The sequence below is a fragment of the Taeniopygia guttata genome, chromosome 2, assembly GCF_048771995.1.
Source record: "Taeniopygia guttata chromosome 2, bTaeGut7.mat, whole genome shotgun sequence".
NCBI classification, from domain to species: domain Eukaryota; kingdom Metazoa; phylum Chordata; class Aves; order Passeriformes; family Estrildidae; genus Taeniopygia; species Taeniopygia guttata.
Window position 1 is genome coordinate 80,972,782 of NC_133026.1, and position 20,036 is coordinate 80,992,817.

Genomic DNA, 20,036 nt, shown 5'->3' on the forward strand with positions numbered 1-20,036 from the left:
GGATTTCCTGTGCAACTGCGATCTGCAGCACAGGCACAGCCCTTCTCAGAGCAGCGAGAGTTGCCATGACCCTGCCTCTCCCAGCATCACTGGAACACAAACAGCACCAAGCTTCCTCCTTCCAAGGATAACCTCTTTTCTTTCAAATACAGGCTGATGATAGCTTCATATATGATACACTGTAAATCTACACATCACCGGCCAGAATGACGTTCCAGAAGGGAATTCATTTCGTGGGAAAAGAGTGAGAGAGCTGTGCTCTTTCTCAGGGGAGAGGAAAACATTTCATGCTGAGCTAAAATCTTGCATTTGTTATTTTTAGTTGGACTAATAAATGTTTCATGTTGGCAAAGATAAAATCAAGGACATGAGAAAAAAAATACATGGACAAAATACCATGTCATGTTGAGGGAACAAATAGGTAGAGTATAGGGAGGCTCTAGGGGAGTAAAAAACCAAACGCTTGCATTTTATGGGAATATTGTTTTTGTTGATTTTATTTCAGTACTCAGCAAAACTGAAAATAAGCCACTATTTGTTTATGAGAGAGGGCTAGCACTTCTTCCAGTTCTTCTAGACAGCACATTTTCTGCGCGCAGTTACAAAATTCAGACTGAATATGATTTTGATTTAAAAAAATACTGATGGGAGAAGGAAGAAGGAAGGAATATGACCACCAGTAATATTTGCTGTGCTAATAGTGCAGTGAAAGGGATGTTGCCAAGAGATGTAGCAAATCTTGGTGTCCAAAGGGATCATAAGGAAAAGCTGCAGAGGAAAAAGCATCTGCTGGGAAGGCTGATGGGAAAAATTCTACCTTAGCATAAGGTACATAGAGAAAGAGTGTTTGTTTGCTGAATGAGTACAATGAGAAAAGAAGAAAAGGTGAATATATGACTATAGGAGGGAAAGGAGTTTTGCATTATGGTCACTGATAAAACAAATGTTTTTCAGGTATGCATTCCAGAAAAACCTGAAGGCTTGTCCAGTGAGGCAATTCTAATGAGATCACCTGATATATTTCACAAATCACATCCAAGAAACAGCTAAATTTTACAGTCAGGCCCTGAAAAATACATATAAAAGATTGATTCAGTCTAAATTAATTCTTTAAAGTGGGCTATCTATAGTGTGTGAGGACATTCCATGAGCGGGGAAAGTCTTCAATAGAGCAATTAATTGCTCAAGTGAATTTCTGGTCTTCAGGGTTAAAAACTTACAAGAACATTTCAATAATTTCTTTGATAAAAAAAATATCCCTAGTGAGTTATAGAATGGAAGAATTATATAAAAATTCATAATTTTAATTTATAACAAGACCACAGCTATGGATTATTAACATAAGCAAGATATTTTTCACTCTTTCACAGAGTCAAACATATAAAAATTGAAGGTTTATAGGTCAGAAGAATATGAAATTACTTAAAAAAAAATCTTAAAAACCAAAAGTCATATTTCAGGACATTCCTTTAAAGCCATTCCAGGTTCAGAGCTATTCAGTTTTCCATATTACAATCTACATTGACCTCAGGGGATAATTATGGGGAGACTTTCCAAAGTTGAAAAGACTACTAATGCTTGGAAAGATAGAAATAAATCAAATAATTAGGATGATACTCAACAAAATAAACATTACTTCCCCAAACAGGATATATGGCCATTACAAATGAAATAATTTAATCAATCAGATACTTCCTGTTGACCCACTGGATAGAATTGCTTACGAATATAATAATTTATTTGAGTAAGAAGCTGTGATTGCAAATGTATAACATATGATGACCTAGTACTTATAATCTTATTCCAGGCAAAATTCACACACTAATTTAATCATTCAAATTAGGTTTGTGAAAGAACTGACTCTGCAGTCCAGATTATGAATATTCTTTTTATTACCAGGTGATAGAAAAGGAGATAAAATTATAAAAGGTGGGAAAATTTCTTGTAAAATCCAACATACATGCAATCTAGTGAGTGGAATGTGGCAGGCCAAGGAAGCATATATGATGAAAGAGTAGGGACATCTTAATGTTTTTTCGTGAGGTGCACCATTTTATTTTTCTGGTATGCAAAGAGCAGAACAGAACCATGTTAAATTGAGATAATTGCTTATGATTTTAATTTGATCAGTAAAATATTTTAATTCATAATCATATCTTGCATCCCACTTGTACCACAAATATTCATTTAATTAAATTTTGTCAAAAGAGTAATTTTACCCTACTTCACTCTAAAACAGATCTGGCCCCAGGTTGGATACACCATAAACTAGAGAGCCAACTGTTGTATAGGTAATGAATATTTGTCAAAGGCAAAGACCATAAAATATTTATTACTTAGATGTCACTTGTTTTCTTCCTCCAGCAGCTCAGAGCCCATGTAGTTAAGCACCAGCAGAATGATGGATACACGTGCCACTCTCAGCATTTACACCAGGCAGTGATTGATTAGGCATGAGAAAGGAAAGGAGCAGATAAGTCTCATGCCCAGACAAAGCCATTCAATTTAGTAAGGAAGCAATGAGAGCAAGGAGAAATTCAGTGGGTCAAAGAGGGTTTTTGATTAAATTCACAAAAAAAAAGGTTGTCTGCCTACATTTGAGATAAAGAGCAAAGTCCATACTTTTTCTAAAAAGTTCAGAATTAGAGGAAAGGCATCTTTATGCTGAGGATAATGGGAAGGATTAGTAAATTAAATGTTTCTTGAAGACAATCAGATACAAAAAAAAAAAAAAGAAGAAAAAAGAGAAAGTTTATGTAACTTTTTATTTATATGATGAAATAATAAGAATTATTTTTTGCATGCTATAAAGACATTCTTTAGAATATTTTTTCCCCCGTCCCCCCCTATTCCCTCTGAATTTATCATGAGCAACTGGAAAACTAGTAAATTTATGACATCAGATGAAATGCAGGTGTTTCCTTGAGGGAGAAACAATTATTGAACTACCACCTAGTTTTTAATATACAAGGGACTAGAAAAAATAACAGTATTAAATTTTTTGTTTTATATTTTTTAACACTTTAATGAATTACAATTAAATCTAATACCTGGAATAACAGCTGTGAGGAAAAAAAAATAGTGTCTATTAGGACTTGACTGTCTGCTCTATTTACAAAAAGTCTGAGGTAGCTCCCCAGCCAGTTCTTACTTAACCACAGAAACTTTTCTATCTGAGCCAGGAATTACTAAATTTGACACTAAAGATATATAAAGTGTATAGTAAAATACTATAATCCTTTTACCACCCAGAAACTGCATTTAAAATAATTAATAGTTTACTTTGGAAGGGTCCTCTAGAGGCCATCTGATCCAAACTACACTCAAAGCAAGACTAGCTTTGAAGGTTAGTCCAAATTTAAATTCAGATTAGGTTGCTTGGAACCTTGGCTGTAAAGCTGTTGATTCCAACTCTGGTTTACTCATTCCAAAAAGTACAACAAGCATCATGAATGCCCTGAAGAAGTGTTAACACAAATTTAAAGTCTCTTAAGTGTTACTTTTAACTCTATTCTTCAGATGCAACCAAATTATGGAAGATCAGGAGGGAACAAATCTGTTGCTGAAATAATCACCAGAAGTCTGCTTAGGGTAATTCACAGTCATGCAGGATTTAAGTGGTAATTGTGTCCATCCTGGTAGAGGACACATCACAGCAATACTGTGCCTAGCTCTCTAAGGGGGATTGTGAACTGCATATCCCCATCTTCTTCTCTAAAACCCTGTGCCAAAACTAAACTAGCTGAACCCGTTGTCATCTCCTGTAGCCCAGCTGCAGTCACTCTTCAGCATGCTCCAAACCGTGCAAGGAGAGGCAATTGCCATGCTCACAGCACTCCACGTGTTTATCTCCCAGAGATGCTAACATGCCTTTCTGGAGTGGGATGGCCAGTCTTTACTCTAAAAGTAGCTTCTTTTAGAGCATTTATCAAAATTTTAATTTAGGCAAAGAACATGGTCTACCTCCTTGATCTTCTGTGCCTACCCATGGAGTAGATTTTGTGTCTCAGCCATATCGTCAATAGTTAGCTCTCTATAGATATACCTAATTGCATTGCTTTAAAATCCCCCTGTAATAGATCCTGTGTCATTTGAATGGCTTCTACCTCCTTATTAATTGAAATTACTCCTCTCACTTACTGGGCCAATATTTATCTTCCGTTACAATTTTCAAGAAACAGTACAAGAAGGTTGTTATTTTTAAAAGGGTCCAAAACCTGTGTGCATATATTTCTGCATGCTGCAATCCAAAGAACCTAATTGCTCTCACTGGGTATCCACAAAATAGGAGCTTAGCGGCAGTGTTGTCTCAGCTAATCTAAAGAGGTCCAGCAAACCTTTGCTATAGCTGTAAGGCAACCCCCAGTTTGTTCTTTACTGACTGTCCATTCCTAAATGGACAAATGCTTGTGTTTTTAATTCCAAATGCTATTGATTTTTATCTGATATCTAAGAGGGTACAAAGTCCAGTGCTTCTTGGATTGTATCTTCAGTTCTTAGCTGACTATATTGTGTGAGTTGTATTGACTTGAAGAAAAAGAAGCTAACACCAACATTGTTTTAAAATCAAAAGTAGTATGTAGCTTGAAATTCTATTCCATTTCATGGAAAGAAAAGATGTGATCAGAACATTTATTTATTTATTTATTTATTTATTTGTTTGTTTGTTTGTTTATTTATTTTCTACAGTAGTCTTGGTGAAAACAGAGCCAAACTGTGCTCTGTGGGATGATGAACAGCAACAGCTCATGCTCCAATCATCTCCAATAATTTACACCTATGAAGCAGGACAAGTGCTGATGGTTACACGGGAGAGTACATTCTTAATGGACAAAATCTACTATGCTCTTAATGAATACAGTATTTTGTTACATGCAAGCTTCCATACTACTTCAGAGAATTAGTAGTGTGCTGGAAATGGTTGAAATAATAATTACAGAGCAATAAACAATGCTGAGACTTTTGTTAAAGTGGAACAGCTATTCATTTTCTTTGTTCAAGCCTTATCACACCTTAACGCTACTGAACAAAAATATATAAGCTACTGATCTCAGATGGTGCAAAGTTCTTCATAGTGGCAATGCTACCTTCTTGTAGGGAATTCTTGAGGAAAAGTGTGAATGAGTGATGCAGCTGTAGTTTGCATCGATATCCAAAGCAGAGTGGCACAGAACCACCAGAAAGAACAGAAAAGTAATTTACAGCCTCTGATTACATATGTTCTATGTAGAAATGAAAAAGTCTGTAACAGAAAACAGTTTTCAAAATGCTGATGCAAATAAGGTAAGAGTTCAATGAAACAGTAAGAAACAGTCTGGATGATATTACTGGTGCCTGTTCTGCAAGAAATATCCTGCCTCACATTCTAAGCAGGTCTGCTTTCTGACACTGGATTTAACTGGAACCATCTTGTAGGCAACTTCAACTTCTGAGCTGGAAGTTCAACCTCCTGCTGGAAAAAGACCTGAGCCAGAGCTTGTACAACTGACCACTTACTGCTCTGGGCTCCTGGAACAAAGTGTTGTGTGCTTCCAACCTACTGTTGCCTCCTGCCTGAGCCCAGCGGTCCCTTTAGCCCAGGCTGGAGTCAAGGCTGGGTGGCCCAACCATCCTGGGAAGGACACTCCTGAGGATGGAGCAGAGGAGCAGCACCATGTAAGCCCCAGCTCTCTGAACAACAACCACATTTTTTAGAAGAGAAGAAGCTGAGGCAATTCAGGAAGCATTGTAATATTTCTGATGATTTTTACATTATTTGTAGGATGAAGTGCTCATGAAAAGAGACGACATTAGTGTTCACATAGCTCTGGAGAAGCTGGGAATATTTCAGCTGTTCAGAGAGAACCTCTAAACATATTTGGTTGTGAATATTCAAATTTCTTTAGCAGTGCTTTTAAATGTATTTATTAATTCTCACATAAATGCTTATAAAAGAATAAATTAACTAAGTGAAATTATTTGCAAATATCTTTTTCACAGTTTCCTTGGCTATATCATATCCATATTAATATCCATAATTTTAATCTGCAATGCCAGTTGCTTTGACTGTTTCTATGTCAAATAATTTGTCTTTCTCTTTCTATCGCATAAACTCCATGAGCATTTTTGAAATTGCTGTCCCATTTATTCTTTTATGGGCTATAATAGTCCTAATCAATATTGTGTTGGAGTCCATTCGGCCCACAGTGCTGTCATTTTTGCAGCAAATGGGAGTCATTTGCTGTCTTGCTGTCTCATACAAAAATTAAAAAGAGATTTATACTTTTTTATTCTCGCAGTTATCTCTGTACAAAGAACAAGTACGGAAAGAAAATAAGAAAAAGCAGGCGCTTTTTTTTTTTAGCTTTTTTTTTCCTATTAGAAATTATCAATATGTTTTCTGTGTATATGTTGAATGGGAAGAGAAAATATGAACATCCTACCTGCTGGACACCTTAAAAAAATTTGCAACTGACCATCTTCCATCAGTTAGTGCTCATAGCTGTGAGAGAATCTTTTCTGCTGTGCTCATTTTGCACCCTTGGAATATCATGCTCAGCTTGACATAAATTTGCCTGGATCTCAGCTTTAATATCAATTGATTAATTATAGACACACCAACTGGAAGGCAGGAAAGCATTTCCTATATTTTTTTTAAGTGTTTCCATTTCCTATGTTATTTCATACCAAATGCAATAAAAAAATTTTTGCTTTTAAAAATAAAAAACTATAAATGCCAAAATAAACTTATTTCCCAGAACCATTCTATATTCTCCTGAACATTCAGGGTATACCTCTAGATTGAATGTCAGATGGAGAGCAGGTTGTTCAGAAAGCTAGGTTTTGCAGAATTTTTCTGAACAGTATTTAAAGATAAAAACAGAAAAGAGGAAATCTTAAACTTGAGCCTCCAGATCTAGCTTCTTCCTTCTGTTTCTTTTTCTGGACCACTCTGAAATATTCTTTAAGCTTGAGTGTAGAGTCCCAGCTTCTGCAGAACCACAGAGACCTGTGGTTAACAATTTTGAGATTGTTGATTTTGCAATTACAAGGGAATACTGTCTGCTAAAAAGCATGTCTGTCTTTTCCTCTCTTTTACTTTTATCAAAATTTTATGTGCGGCTCTATGGTGCCTGTGTATCGTTTCAAGACTTTTTCTGTGGTTTGTATGACTTAAGGACTTTTCCACAACCTGCACCCTTTTTCCTCTGCAGAAAGCCTTCATTAAATGTCTACCAGCTCAGCTGGTTACCTTTACAAACTTGTGTGTACAGAGAAACAGATTAACTATGGCCCATTTTCCCCAGTGCGCCAAAAACATAAAAGGTTTCTTCACCACAACCCTGTGTTCTGCTTCCTTACAGACATGTATTGACACATAACAATATCATACTATTAACTTTCTAGCATCAACTAGCTACTCTAAGAGTTCTCAGTCATCACGATGCCCTCAGTATTTCATTATCTCTGCTTTTCATTAAGTTCTTCTGGTTTGGACAGATCTGTATTCCATCTCAAAACTTATTTCCTTTTCTCTTTTCCTTTCTTGGCCTTTCCCCACTTTGGTATGTCATATAAGCTTTATCAAAATTAATCTCCACAGATTTAAAAGATAATTTTAGATGTTGCAAACTATGTAGCCAAACCATATGATAAACTTTTATGGAGTTGAATACCAAAAATTAGTTGTTAATTTTCTGCCTCTCCCTCCTTCCTTAGTCTTCAGAGAGATTTTTAGCAATCACATAACAGTGTCTCAAAAGACACTTTCCACATTCTTTGTTACGTGTTAAAAACAAAGCTTTGTTTCTGCCTGTGATTTACAAATTCTGGTGACTTCAGCATGCAGGACTGCAGGCATCCTCTCACTTGATTAGTTTTCATTGATTGTTTTGAAGCTCTTGCTTAGCAGTAGGAACACAGTACTTCAGTGCACAGTCATCCAAAGGAAGACAAAGTTACTCTCCATGTCCATAGGAAGGACTCTTCCAGCATATGAGATGGATGATCTTTTGATTAAGGCTGTTATTGAAATCTGCTCATATAAGAAATTGGGACTGCACTCTTTTCCTTTTTTTTTTTTTTTTGTTTGGTTTTAGTTTTGTTTGCTTGTGGTTTTGGGGGTTTTTGGGTATTTTTTTTGTTTTTGTTTGTTTGTTTGGTTTTGGTTTTGTTTTTTTAGGCTAGGAGCAGTATTGTGCCCCATTAAGATACAAATTGTGCTAGGTTAACCTGTCTGGCATAAAGATGAAATTGTTAGGGGAAAATTCTTGGAGAAGGAGAGGCAGCAGAATCTCAGCATGCCATGGGTTCTTGCAGTTGATACTAAGAGAGAATATATTAAAAGCAACAGGGAGCTTGCATATGCTTCTTCCTTAGTGCCTCTTCCTTAGTAACATTTCCTTAGTGCTTCTTCCTTAGTAACATTTTTTTTTAAATTCCACATTTAAAGTGGAATTTAGAGTAATGGATTTGATTCTACAGTTGCTCCTCCTTTTTACCCTCAAACCCATATTTCAGTGTGTCTGTGCTCTGCAACCTAGTAAGCAGGTAGAACACCCTAAAAACGATGTTTATTCATTTTTAAAGAAGCTTCTAGTTTGCCATAACTGTATGCTACTCATTCATGAGCTGCATAAATATGTATTCTGATCTGAAATCTTTACTATCAGCAGAAAATTGCTTTAAAAATACTTCACTTAGACTCGTGAGTCTTGAGAACAGATAAGATCTGATCCTGTGGACAATGCCCTTTTACTCATAGGAATTTTTGGCCTAAAAGCATTCCAGTATCTTGGAAGTCTTGTGTGTGTTGTGACATCTGCATCTTTTATCAGTCTTATATTTTCAAAGGTTCCTGCTTCACTCTGGCAAAAGGAGCCACTTTCACTAACTTTTTGAAACCAGACTGGCATGAAAGTAAAGGAGAACTAGGTAACCCAGGTCTTGGCACATGTTTAATAGTTTTAAGATCAGAAGGAGCTTGGCCTTTACAAACTTTGTTTCAGAACAATTCACTATCTTTCTTCCTGCTTCTGCAGATAGCTAATGTCAATCAGTCAAATGCACACCTAAATCTGCAGCTAAGCCATGAAAAATATATGTCAAAAGAGAAACAGAATATTATGATTTTGTCTATTTTCCTTTGGATACTAATGTTGATGCAGGAGCCTTTCTCCAAATATTGCCTGAAATGAAGCTTTTATCTTTTCTTGTCTTTTTGGACAGGCAATGCTATTTTTTCCATTGAACAGAAGCAGGGTAAACCAAGACTGTACTGAAAGTTCCTGAGAGTTGGGTGTCAGTTGTTTGAAAGAATTCTTGGGAAAATATTCAGGTTTTTTGAGGGGCATTTAATGTGACATAAAGGTTGTTGTTTCTTACTAAAAGAGGGAAAGATAGGTTTAGTGAAGGAAAGAATGGGAAAAGGTACATATTCAGACCATTAGAAGGCATAGTACCATCAAATAAGGGAGTTGGTAATTTTCAGGGTTTTTTTGAGAGAGCTTCAACTAATTTTTTTGAGTGGAAGACATAGCAAAATTCCTAGATACTTTTGTACCCAGTCATTTGCTGAAAGAAACATTTTCATAATACAAATTTTCAAGAAAGGGTTTCAATCATTTACCCATAGCTGTTATACTTGCAGGCTATCTTTGTGCCCAAACATTGCCTGTACAATCTTTTGATGAACAAGAAAACATCACTCAGAGATAAATTGCAGAAAATTGTTTTTCCATTAGCTGATAATGTTGAACTGACAATTTTGATGGCTAAAGGATAAAACTAGGAATGAAAACAAGTGCTTCATGCTATAGCAAAGAGCAAGTGAAAAGAAAGTGTCACTCTTCATTTGCTGAAAATCACCCATTTCTTACCAGACTGGATTTGCAAACACCAAGGATGTCAGCAGCTGAAGATTGAACACGTCTATGCTTTACCATCAGACCACTTTTTTATTGATGGAGTTGGATAGGAGAAAAAGAATAGCAGCAAGGACTAATGTAAGATAAAATAAAAACCTTTTTGAAGCTGCTCAGAGGCTTTAAGTATTCAAAATAATCCTGCTAGGAAGGAGTTAGTGTGCAGAAAACTGGCCAACAGCATTCTAAAATTCTGCCAGGGTGCAATACAGAAAGAATGTGACTGTTATATCTTCCCATAACACCTCCAGTGAAGATTATCTGCCCCTTTCTAGGTCAGAGAGCCTCTTCATTTTTAAAATATTATAAACATTTTAACCTTTGTAAAGGTTTGATAAAGTATCCCTCATGTGGTGCCTGGCATTATTTTTTCTAAGTTTGAATATGACAGTTGTGTTAAATGACTAATGGCATAATATTTTGTCATCACCATACATCACAGGATTTTATTTTATGATGTTCTATTTCATCAATTAAAGAAAATATTTTAAATTTATCACATGCAGATACTAAAGTTTGCATATTTGTATACAACCTGAGGGAGAACAATTTCAAATGGTAAATATTAAGAGTATGAAAAAACATTGATATGCTTTCATAATTTAATTTTGTCATATATTTCAGTGCTGTTTTGGAGCACACTGTGTGCAAGCAAAAACAATGAGCAAAAATTCACTGTTTGAATCTTATGGTTATACATTAATTCAATGAAAAAATCATTTCACTTTAAATAACAGTTTAGTAGGACAATTAGTAATTTTGTCCTGTTTTGTCAGGTTCTGCCAATAGTACCTCTCTTTGCTGCTGTATTAACATAAATTTTTGACTGAAGTTTCCTCCCATTAATAACTAACTACTGACAAATCGCAATCAGAAAATGTCAAACATAATGCAAGATTATTACCAATGAACAAACTGACTATCACCACTTTTTATAAGACTCTTCTTTGGAATTTATCAAGAGTGTTCTTGTCCGTCAGACACAGAAAAAAAAAATGTTCCTGGTTTCATTTGTATTCTATTTGCACTGTGGTGTTTGGCATCATAAACGAAAACTTCTCAAAGCATATTTAAATCAAAGGTAACTTTCTACCATTGCTGTAGGTAAATTACACTAATTTGTCCTTTTTTTCTTGACAGCCTTGGAATGCTGAGAAATTACATTACTTTCCTTCAAACTATTAAAATGCAATTTGCTGAATATCACATTTTATAATATTCAATGCAATCTGTATTATTTCATTGTCAGGAAAGAAGGCATTTAAAGCACAGACCTTCAAGCAACAAAGTCCAGTGGGCCAAAGGGGAAAGAGAATTAGGTAGAAAGGGAACATAATTTGATATCTGAAATACTGACTGTGCATAAAAAGGTGAATAATTCTTGTCACATTCTCTGTGCTCCACTTGAGCTCCCGCAGCCTGAGTTTTATGCTATAAAAAAAAGGAGAAAAACCAATATTTTTATGAATATTTCTGAAGTATTTCAAACAAGTCAGACAGAAAATTCAACATAAGGTGAAAAATATACTGGAAATGAGATGTGATTAGAGAACATTATTTTTTTACAGGGAAGAATTATAAGCTTTAGGGAAGGGAGAAAGTTTGCTCATGAAAGTCCTGTGTTTGAGGGGGTCTACAGGATTAATTAATATCTGTTGATCATGTGGTCACGAAAGCATTGATGTTGGAAGTGACTTCTGGAGGTCAGCTGATTCAAGCAGGACTACCCAGAGCTGGTTGCACAAGACCATGTTGAGTCAGATGGCTTTTGAGAATCTCCAAAGAGAGAGGTGTTATGTGCTGCATTTCCTCTGGTCTCGTCTCTGGGCACCACTGAAAAGAGCCTGGTTTCTTCTCATCAACCTTCCTTCATGTGTTTATACACAGGTATACATTTATAAGAACCCACCTTTGATGCCAGATAACATTCACTATATCACTCATCCTATTTTCCTATAAAGCAGACAGCAAAGAAAATAATCTCCTTGCACAGTAAATAATTCGCAGCAGTCAGACTACAATCAGAAAATGTCAGGAACAGAGAATAATTATTAAAAACAAAGTAGGAGCTAATTTCTGGTGTCTAATATTGTCAATCAATTGCTTAAACAAAGAAAAGTAGTTGAATTAAATAGCAGTTGCTTAATTGCAATGATATAAAGAGATGATTTTTGGCAACAAATCAAAGCAGATGGAAAATGAGAGTAGTAAAGGTAAACTGGTAAGTCCAGGTTATAGTAAACTTGATCAGGTTAAGTGGCATAGCAGGGAGAGAGATGACTATACAAGTTCAGCAAACAGGATGAATAAGGTAGTTATGTGAATAAATGCAAATCTAAAGTAATCAAAGCTGTGGTTTTAGAAATACTTTTTTCTGTGCTGCCTAGCATTTTTCTAGTGGAGATGTGGATCTAAAATAAATTTAAGTCTATACATATTTAATATTAATTTTTGTAGGACTACAGATCTAGAGATTAGACTAAAAATTACTATTCTGAGAAAGGACTGGAAAGATAAAATTGAAAATTAGTTTTAGCTATAAGTGAAAATATGTTCAATGCTTGAGACCAACCATTAACCAGGCACAACAGTGCTGACATAAAGAAAGTAAAAGCAGTTTCTAGTGATGAAGAAGTAAAAGTGCAATAAATCAAAACAAGAGACAAAAAATTCAAAGGAAGATGGAGACCAAACTAAGCCTAATGTCATGAAGCCTATTCTCATAGAAACAATTTTTACAATTCTCTGCTTTTGTTCACATAACCCTTTGGGCATGCGGCATGGAAGGATGCTAGCCTATTTCAACGATGTGTCTAATTCCAAGCCATTTTCTGCCCACAGGCAGCAGTGGAAACAAATTTGTCAGCTATGAGAATTCCTTGATTTCCACTGCAGGCTGAGTCTAAGTATGAGGATAGAAAAAAAGAAAGCTGTTTGAAGAAATGGACTAATTCTAGCTGGTGGATTCTCAAATGCTAAGTTTCTGTATTTCCTTATTTAAACTTCCTGTCACAACCTTTCATAAAATACTCAGGGTTTTCTTTTTAATATTTAGCTTGAGGATCAGTCCCTGAAATTGATGAAGAAACAGAATGGTAAGATAAAACCACTGAGAAAATGTTACTTGGATGAGTGATATTTTCCACCTAATAAAATAAAACGTAGGTATCTAGTGTTTGGTTACTTGGGGAAAGAAATTATTGACTTTAACTAAAGAGAAGCAGGTAACCAAAGCTTGTTTAAATTTTATTTTTTAATTTGGGAATCCTTTTCTGAACAGTGTGATACTTGGCTCTTAAAAGAACTATGTTTCTATGCCTTTTTTGAAGATTAAAGTGTAGACTGAATGCTGCAGAAACAGACAGTTCAAATTCTTGCAGTTCATGGAGGTTATGTTTTGAAAGGCACATTTGGAACTTTGCTGTTGATTCTATCTATTGTAAAGAAATACAAATAGTTATCTATCTATATATTAAAATGGTATAAACTGAAGAAAGGGAACCCATAATTCTGAAGTGTGCTATGGTCACCAGCTTTGTAACTGACAACAGCAAGACATCTCACCCATACAGGAAACACAGCTCACACAGGGAAAGACTGGGCACTGAATAATGTAAAATAGACTTTTACAAGTCTAGAATTTACAAATTTATATCAGGGAAAAATTTATTTGTTCTTTCTGCTACAGATGTTCAGAATAGTTTGTATGTGTCTAATTAAATAACATGAGAAGAAAAATATTCCACTGTACTCATCCTTCCCTATGGGAAGACATTGAAAAAACAAACATATGGCGTATGTCAAGCACATTCCTTCAGACTTTATTTCGGAAGTGATGAATATGACATAACTTATGGAAAAGGATATGTTTGATGGAAGGATTAGTGTGTGAAAACCACAATTGATGCTTAAAATGTTTTTAAAATTCTGTATAAGCTACAAGACACACTGCTATTAAAAAAAATAATAATTTCAATCACATGAGGCGTTGAAGAGATTAAAATATGAAACAAAGATTGAGAGAAAGCATGTTTTACCATTCATTCTTAGCATTTTCAAAGTCCGTGATTATTTCTTAGCCTTCCTTCCCACAAAGTTCTTTGTTTCCTGTCAAAACAATCAAAATATGGATAATGGAATGAAACAAAGTCTTTTAGAACACTGGTTTGAAAGCACACAGTAGACATTTCCATAAGTAAGATGGATCTTCCAGGATACCTAAAAAAAGGGAGGCATGCCCAGAGGACAGTTTTGATATTTCAGATTCAGGATTTGACTAAACATTACTTGGGAAAGCCCCTTGGAGTCTTAGAAACTTGTGCCCAATACAACAATTACTGAACTAACTCCACGGTGGATAGAAGTTGCAATTATTTGTAATAGTGTATTACTGTAGAGTCAAATGCCCTGTATAATGGGTATGTCTTACAGACATTTCAACCTTGCTCCTTTAGAATCCTGCAGCAGCATAATACAAATGTCTGAAAGTAAACCAGGTTTTCAAGAAAAAAAATGTTTTAAGTAACAAATTTCTATAAGATAAACCAACCAAATTTAACCTATATTTAATTGCCCTTCTTTGGTTGTGATTTTGAATGTCCCCTTACAAGACTTTAAAATATCTAATTTAAGAAAGACAACACTAGCAAGCAGATGAAAATAGTAATTTTGTTCAAGTGTCACTATGCTGCCATGAATATTTTTAAATTGTCTGGTCCAATTTTCTGTGTGCAGTTCCCATGAATAGCAGAAAGTTTTCTGGAAGAATTAGGATTTTTACTTTATATTTCTAATCTGCAAGTGGCTCAGCTTCTTCTCAGAGAAGAAAAAAGCAATGAAACAACAATCCAAGTCTCCCTCAAAAAATGAACCAAAAAAAACCTCTACAAGAAAGAAAGAACTTCAGAAGGGCATGGGTATTGTGAGCTAGTTAAAATTTAGGTCTCATATTTTTGTGTCTGCACCTGGGTGAGTGCACCAACACAAGCAGTGTGCTCAGACAAAAAGCTAGAGTAGTCACTGCTAAATGTAGGGTCTTTGGTCTCTTCCACTCTTGTCTGTAAAATGTAAGGCATGTCAGGGGGAAATACCCTTTTATGTAGTCATCCATGGAGCAGAAGAGAGCGAATTACTTTTTTACCTATTTTTTTTGCTGGGCAGTGACCTAAGGCTGCATCACAGACTCTCTTGGGAACAAACCTGAATCCCAAAGGTATGGACAAAGCTAGAATAGAATTTCTTAGTTTGGTTGAGGTGAGTCAATAGAGTTTTAAGGAGACAAAGGCAGCACAAAAGTCAGCAGACAAGTGATTGAGCTAGAACATAATTTACCTGAGGATAGTCTTACCAGGGATGGTAAAATCCCACCCTCATGGTAAGAATTCTGAACACATTGGGCCATATTGTTGCTATGGTGGCAACTCTGAGTACAGCTGATAATGTTCAGGGCTCATTTTCTCACAAAAGAAACTGGATGTTGATGCCAAAAGCTGAGATGTTCAAGAAATTTAGGTGCCTCAAGAGGCAGATGGGTCTGGCTACAAAAGGCTCTAAAGACTTACACCCTGAGCATTTAACTTGCCATTAGAATGTCACCTTAGACATCTGAATTCCAGTCTGGATATAGACCTATGTCCACGTTACTGCTAGGCCAATCAGAATCTCTCTCATACACAGCAGTGCAAACAGAGTTACATGAAAGGCATCCTGAAATAAGCCCCAGCCTGCCACAGAAGCAAGATACTTCTATTCAGCTGATTTACAGTATCTCACAGCTCTGAAAGACAGATATTGGATGCAATAACTGCAGACACATTTGCCTTTCTACTGGCTACGACACAGTGGGAATAGAAGGAAAGAATATATGTGATTTATTTGAGAAGCCAGTTGCCATCATTCTAGAGTTCTCTGATGAACACAGTGGTTTTACACTGTGGTCTTACACTGAAGATTTCAAACAAAATTGAGGTTGCTACCATACCACAGTAAAAGATGCCAGATTTATATGTAAGAAGGCAAGAAAAAAATATTAATTGCAGGATAACTAGTATATTTCCAACAGAAATAAACAGATCTGAAGGAAAAATAAGTGAAGCCATGGAGGTAAAGCAAAAATGGAAATAGAATTTTTGCCGAAGCTACAATATACCACATAATCCAACATTTTCTTATCTTACTGTAACTGATTTTCCAGACTAAGAAAAACAAATTTAAATCAAATTACAACACTGGAACCAATCAAGTAGATAAATGGCCATTATTAATTTATACCCAGAAACTGGATGACATTTTCTTTTGCTTGCTAGTTTCCCACAAAGTTCAGGACTGAACTTTTTGTTTAGGACTTTAAACTTCTCCTCGGTTTTCCTGTAGTGGTCCTCAAATATTTCTTACATGGCTATTTAAATTAGCAAACCTAATTGACAAAAAAAAAAAAGTGAGCATCAAGCAAAATTTCAGAAGCTCCTTTATCACTTGAAAAAAAGAATTGGGCAACTTAAATCAGGAAACTTAATGTTGTAGCCTAAATTTTCTGTGAACTTTGAACACTCTAAATAATTAAGACACCTGGTGACCAAGTGGTAGCATTAGATTATTAAGGGAAAATTTAATTTTGCAGATAGACCCCTCAGTTTATCAAAAGATATTGAATAAATGTGGTTTTCTACAAGCAATGGTAAAATTCCCATACTTTCTTGTAGTCTCATTAGTGAGTTATTAAGCTGCAGGGATGGAATTTAACAGCTAACGTAGATTCTACAGCCCATGTGCTACCTCAGTGTTTTTGAGGAATCAGGAGAGAGAGAAGAGGGAAAACTGGTTTTTGGTTTCTTTTGGAAATTCTTGCTAACTTAGTTTCTAAATTCAATCTTAAAATTATAGACGTCCATCAGATACAGTTATTTCTAAGGTACTAGACCCTTTCACACTTCCTCAGTCTTATACATCTCAAAGACAAAAATATAAAGAGATAGCAAGGTGATTAAACAAACAAGCAAGCAGACAATAGGTATTAGGAACAAATCACCTCTCTCGTTACATAAACTCCATTGAACAAAAGGTTGTAATCTCATTTAAGCTGTTAGACCACTTTTTATTAATTGCTTTTTTCCTTCATCAAATACTAATGTGTTAAAGAAAAATGTTAAACTATCTTGGAAGTAATTAAAAGGTATCAATAGCTGTGCATTGCATTACTGATAAAAATCAGATTCATCATTGCAGTGATGCTGTAAAGAAGGAATATTAAAATACCCATTTTGCAAGATTACAGAACTGTAGCATTATTTATGAGGAAGAGACAACATGAATTTACAGAGCAAACAAATCATAGGCAGTCACAAAATGAGCCTCTTCCTCACTTTGAATTGTAGATTATGTCACATTCAAGCACTTATTAAGTATCTGAGCCCCAGTCTGTATGCCCACTAAACAAACATACAGGCTGAGATAAATTGCTTGAGGCAGAAGAAATATCCCCACTGAAATCAACAGGCAGAGATGCAAACACTTTTTGTGTGACAAATATTAATGTATAAGCACACTCTCTTGTTCCCTGTTATTGAGTCTGTCAGGCATCCCCCAGAGGCACACGAAATGCTTGCAACTGCCACAGTACATAAAACAAGTCTGAGCATCCATGTTTCCCTAGGACACTCCATAATTAATACCTCATTGGAGGTCTGCAGGTCTGCCTCTCTGACAGGGTTGGGGTGCTCCAGATTTGATGGACAATACTTGGATTCTCAAGTGTCTTGTTGTGAGACTGCTTTAGAACTGCTCTAGGACTTCCAGGCTACCCCAGCTGTCATTGTGCATTAGATTTCTAATAGATGCTTCTGATGAATGTCCTCCCAGACATAGTCTGTGAACTCATGTTGCAGCACCACAATCAGTAACAGGCCCTATAGATTCACAGAGAAGACCTAGTTGAGACTAGTGTTGTGAGTCACTACACATCAACCAACATTACCATCATATGGACAAAACTAAACAGTTCAGATTCTGTGCTATTATATTATTAATAAATTTAATAATAATTACATTTGTCAGGTTAAGAGGTCATCCCCAGCACGCTCCTTAGGACAATGAAGTTAAAAACAGAATTCAAACATTCTGAAAATTTTAGGTTTTTTTTCTGCAATATAAATCACTGTTACGAAGTAATAAAAACTCTATCTTACCTTGGAGAGAGAGGTAAAAAGTCTCAATAGAGAAAATTTCTGTTGTTTGGTTGTTTTTTTTCTCTTTCCCTTCAGTACAGAGGCTTTATTTATTTGAACTACACCTAACTACACGTGTACCTGGTAATTTTATCCTGACCTTCATTCTTCTAGGAACATCTTTCCTGTCTTCCATTTAGTTCCAGTAAATGACTAGTGTCCTGTATATTTTATAAGGACTGAATCCATGCAGCAAGAAAGCATAAACTGTCATGGTACAGCAAAATACAGAGTCCAATACAAACATGTATCAAAACATGAAAGCTCTCACAAAGAATTTTAGATTATAAGGCTTGGCTCATTAATTGTTTATTCAGGCTAGAAGGCCATTCTGCAATTGTCAGATTGACAGATAAATAAACACAATAACATCTGATAAATTTTCAGCACATAAAGAATTGAAACTTTCTGATCTGGTTTTCATTTTCAATCATATTTTTCATCATTTGGTGGTGCCAGAACTGTTGTTGATTGTAATGAACCTAACTAGTATTGCGAAAAAAATGCAGTGTCTCTCAAAAAGAACTTTCATCTTATATAGCCATCTTAATTACTAGATTGAGCTTCAAATGCTAGATGTTAAATAGGTTTTCCCAAATCGGTTTAAATCATCAGTTGTTTAAATCATCAGCTGAGCAGATTCATTTCTTTTCTTTTCTTTCCCCCTACTTCCAAGTAACTTCCTTCCTCCACAAACCTCCCTTTAAGAATCACAGGGATTGTAGCCCTGAAAAAAATACTGTTGTCTTTTGAAACAAAGAAGTTTCTGGTGAGAATAAAAGTGCAAGTTAACAAAGAGAAGAATTAACATAATAGACACATAGATAGTTATTATCTCTCCCCATTGGAAAAGAGTTAACAGTATATCTGTAAACCAAAGTCCTCCTTCTTAAACCCATTAGAGTTCTTGAAGGGTTTAAAAGAAAATTGATAAAATCCAATTGCTTTAAAGTAAACTAAGCAGTGCAATGCTCTGTAAACCAGGAAGTAAGGCCCTTACTTGCACACAAGTCAGGAAATACACAATGTGAGGGACCAGCCTACAAGGAAGTTCTTGCAAGGAAGAGAAGAACACCAACTTTGGGATTTGTGCTCTTCCTCATATTTATAAGCAAACTGGAAAAAAAAAACATAAGAGGTGGCTAAATACATTATTGATACTAAATTATTTGAAGCAGCAAAACCAAAGAGGGCAAATTTTAAAGACATTCAGAGAATAAATGACATGATAATAATTTGTATTTTAATTTTACTGTAGATAAGCTTGAAATGATACACAGAAAATAGTGTCATCACATATATAAAATGATTATAAGCTTTGAATTGCTGTTATCAGTCAAGATAACAAGACAACAAGAACCTTACAATTAAAATGTTTATTCAGTAGCTCTATGGTCTTTTCTGTATTTCTTCCCACATATTTTTGAACGGTGCCTATGAGTGACATGGTTCACCAACAGCTTGAATTCTGATTCCTTCATCTGCATAAGGATATTAACAAAGTTCAGAGAAGGACAATAAATTACACAGATACAGAATGAAGAGCAGGTCAGCTAAGTGGAACTGATCAATTTGGACAGGAGGTAAGTGAAGACTGATATGACACATGTCAGCAAAACCAGCAATGTCACACAGCAGCTGGGTTCCAATTCAAGATCCAGGAGGCATAGAATAAAAACAGTATGAGAAACTTAAAAACAAGCACAAAGAGAAAGTTCTTCCCACAAGTGAAGATAGATCTGTGGAAGTTGTTGACACAGGATGTTGTAGGTGCTATAGTTTTCCTTGGATTCCAAGAGACAGTTTGACAAGTCCACAGAAGAGCAATCTGTCTGGTGGTGTTAAACAGAAAAAAAAAAATTCTCTTGGAAAAATCCTTTAGAAATATATTAGGGCTAAATATAATATATAG

At 35.5% G+C, this 20,036-nt stretch overlaps 1 long non-coding RNA gene across 1 annotated transcript; it reads right to left on the reverse strand.

Moving 5' to 3' along the window:
* Positions 1-4,647: 4,647 nt before the first annotated feature.
* LOC140682516 (uncharacterized) lies at positions 4,648-14,116 on the reverse strand. Its single transcript, XR_012054353.1, has 3 exons — positions 13,940-14,116; positions 11,260-11,333; positions 4,648-4,777 (listed from the first exon to the last, which is right to left on the reverse strand). It is a non-coding gene; the product is annotated as an uncharacterized lncRNA (long non-coding RNA).
* Positions 14,117-20,036: the final 5,920 nt, after the last annotated feature.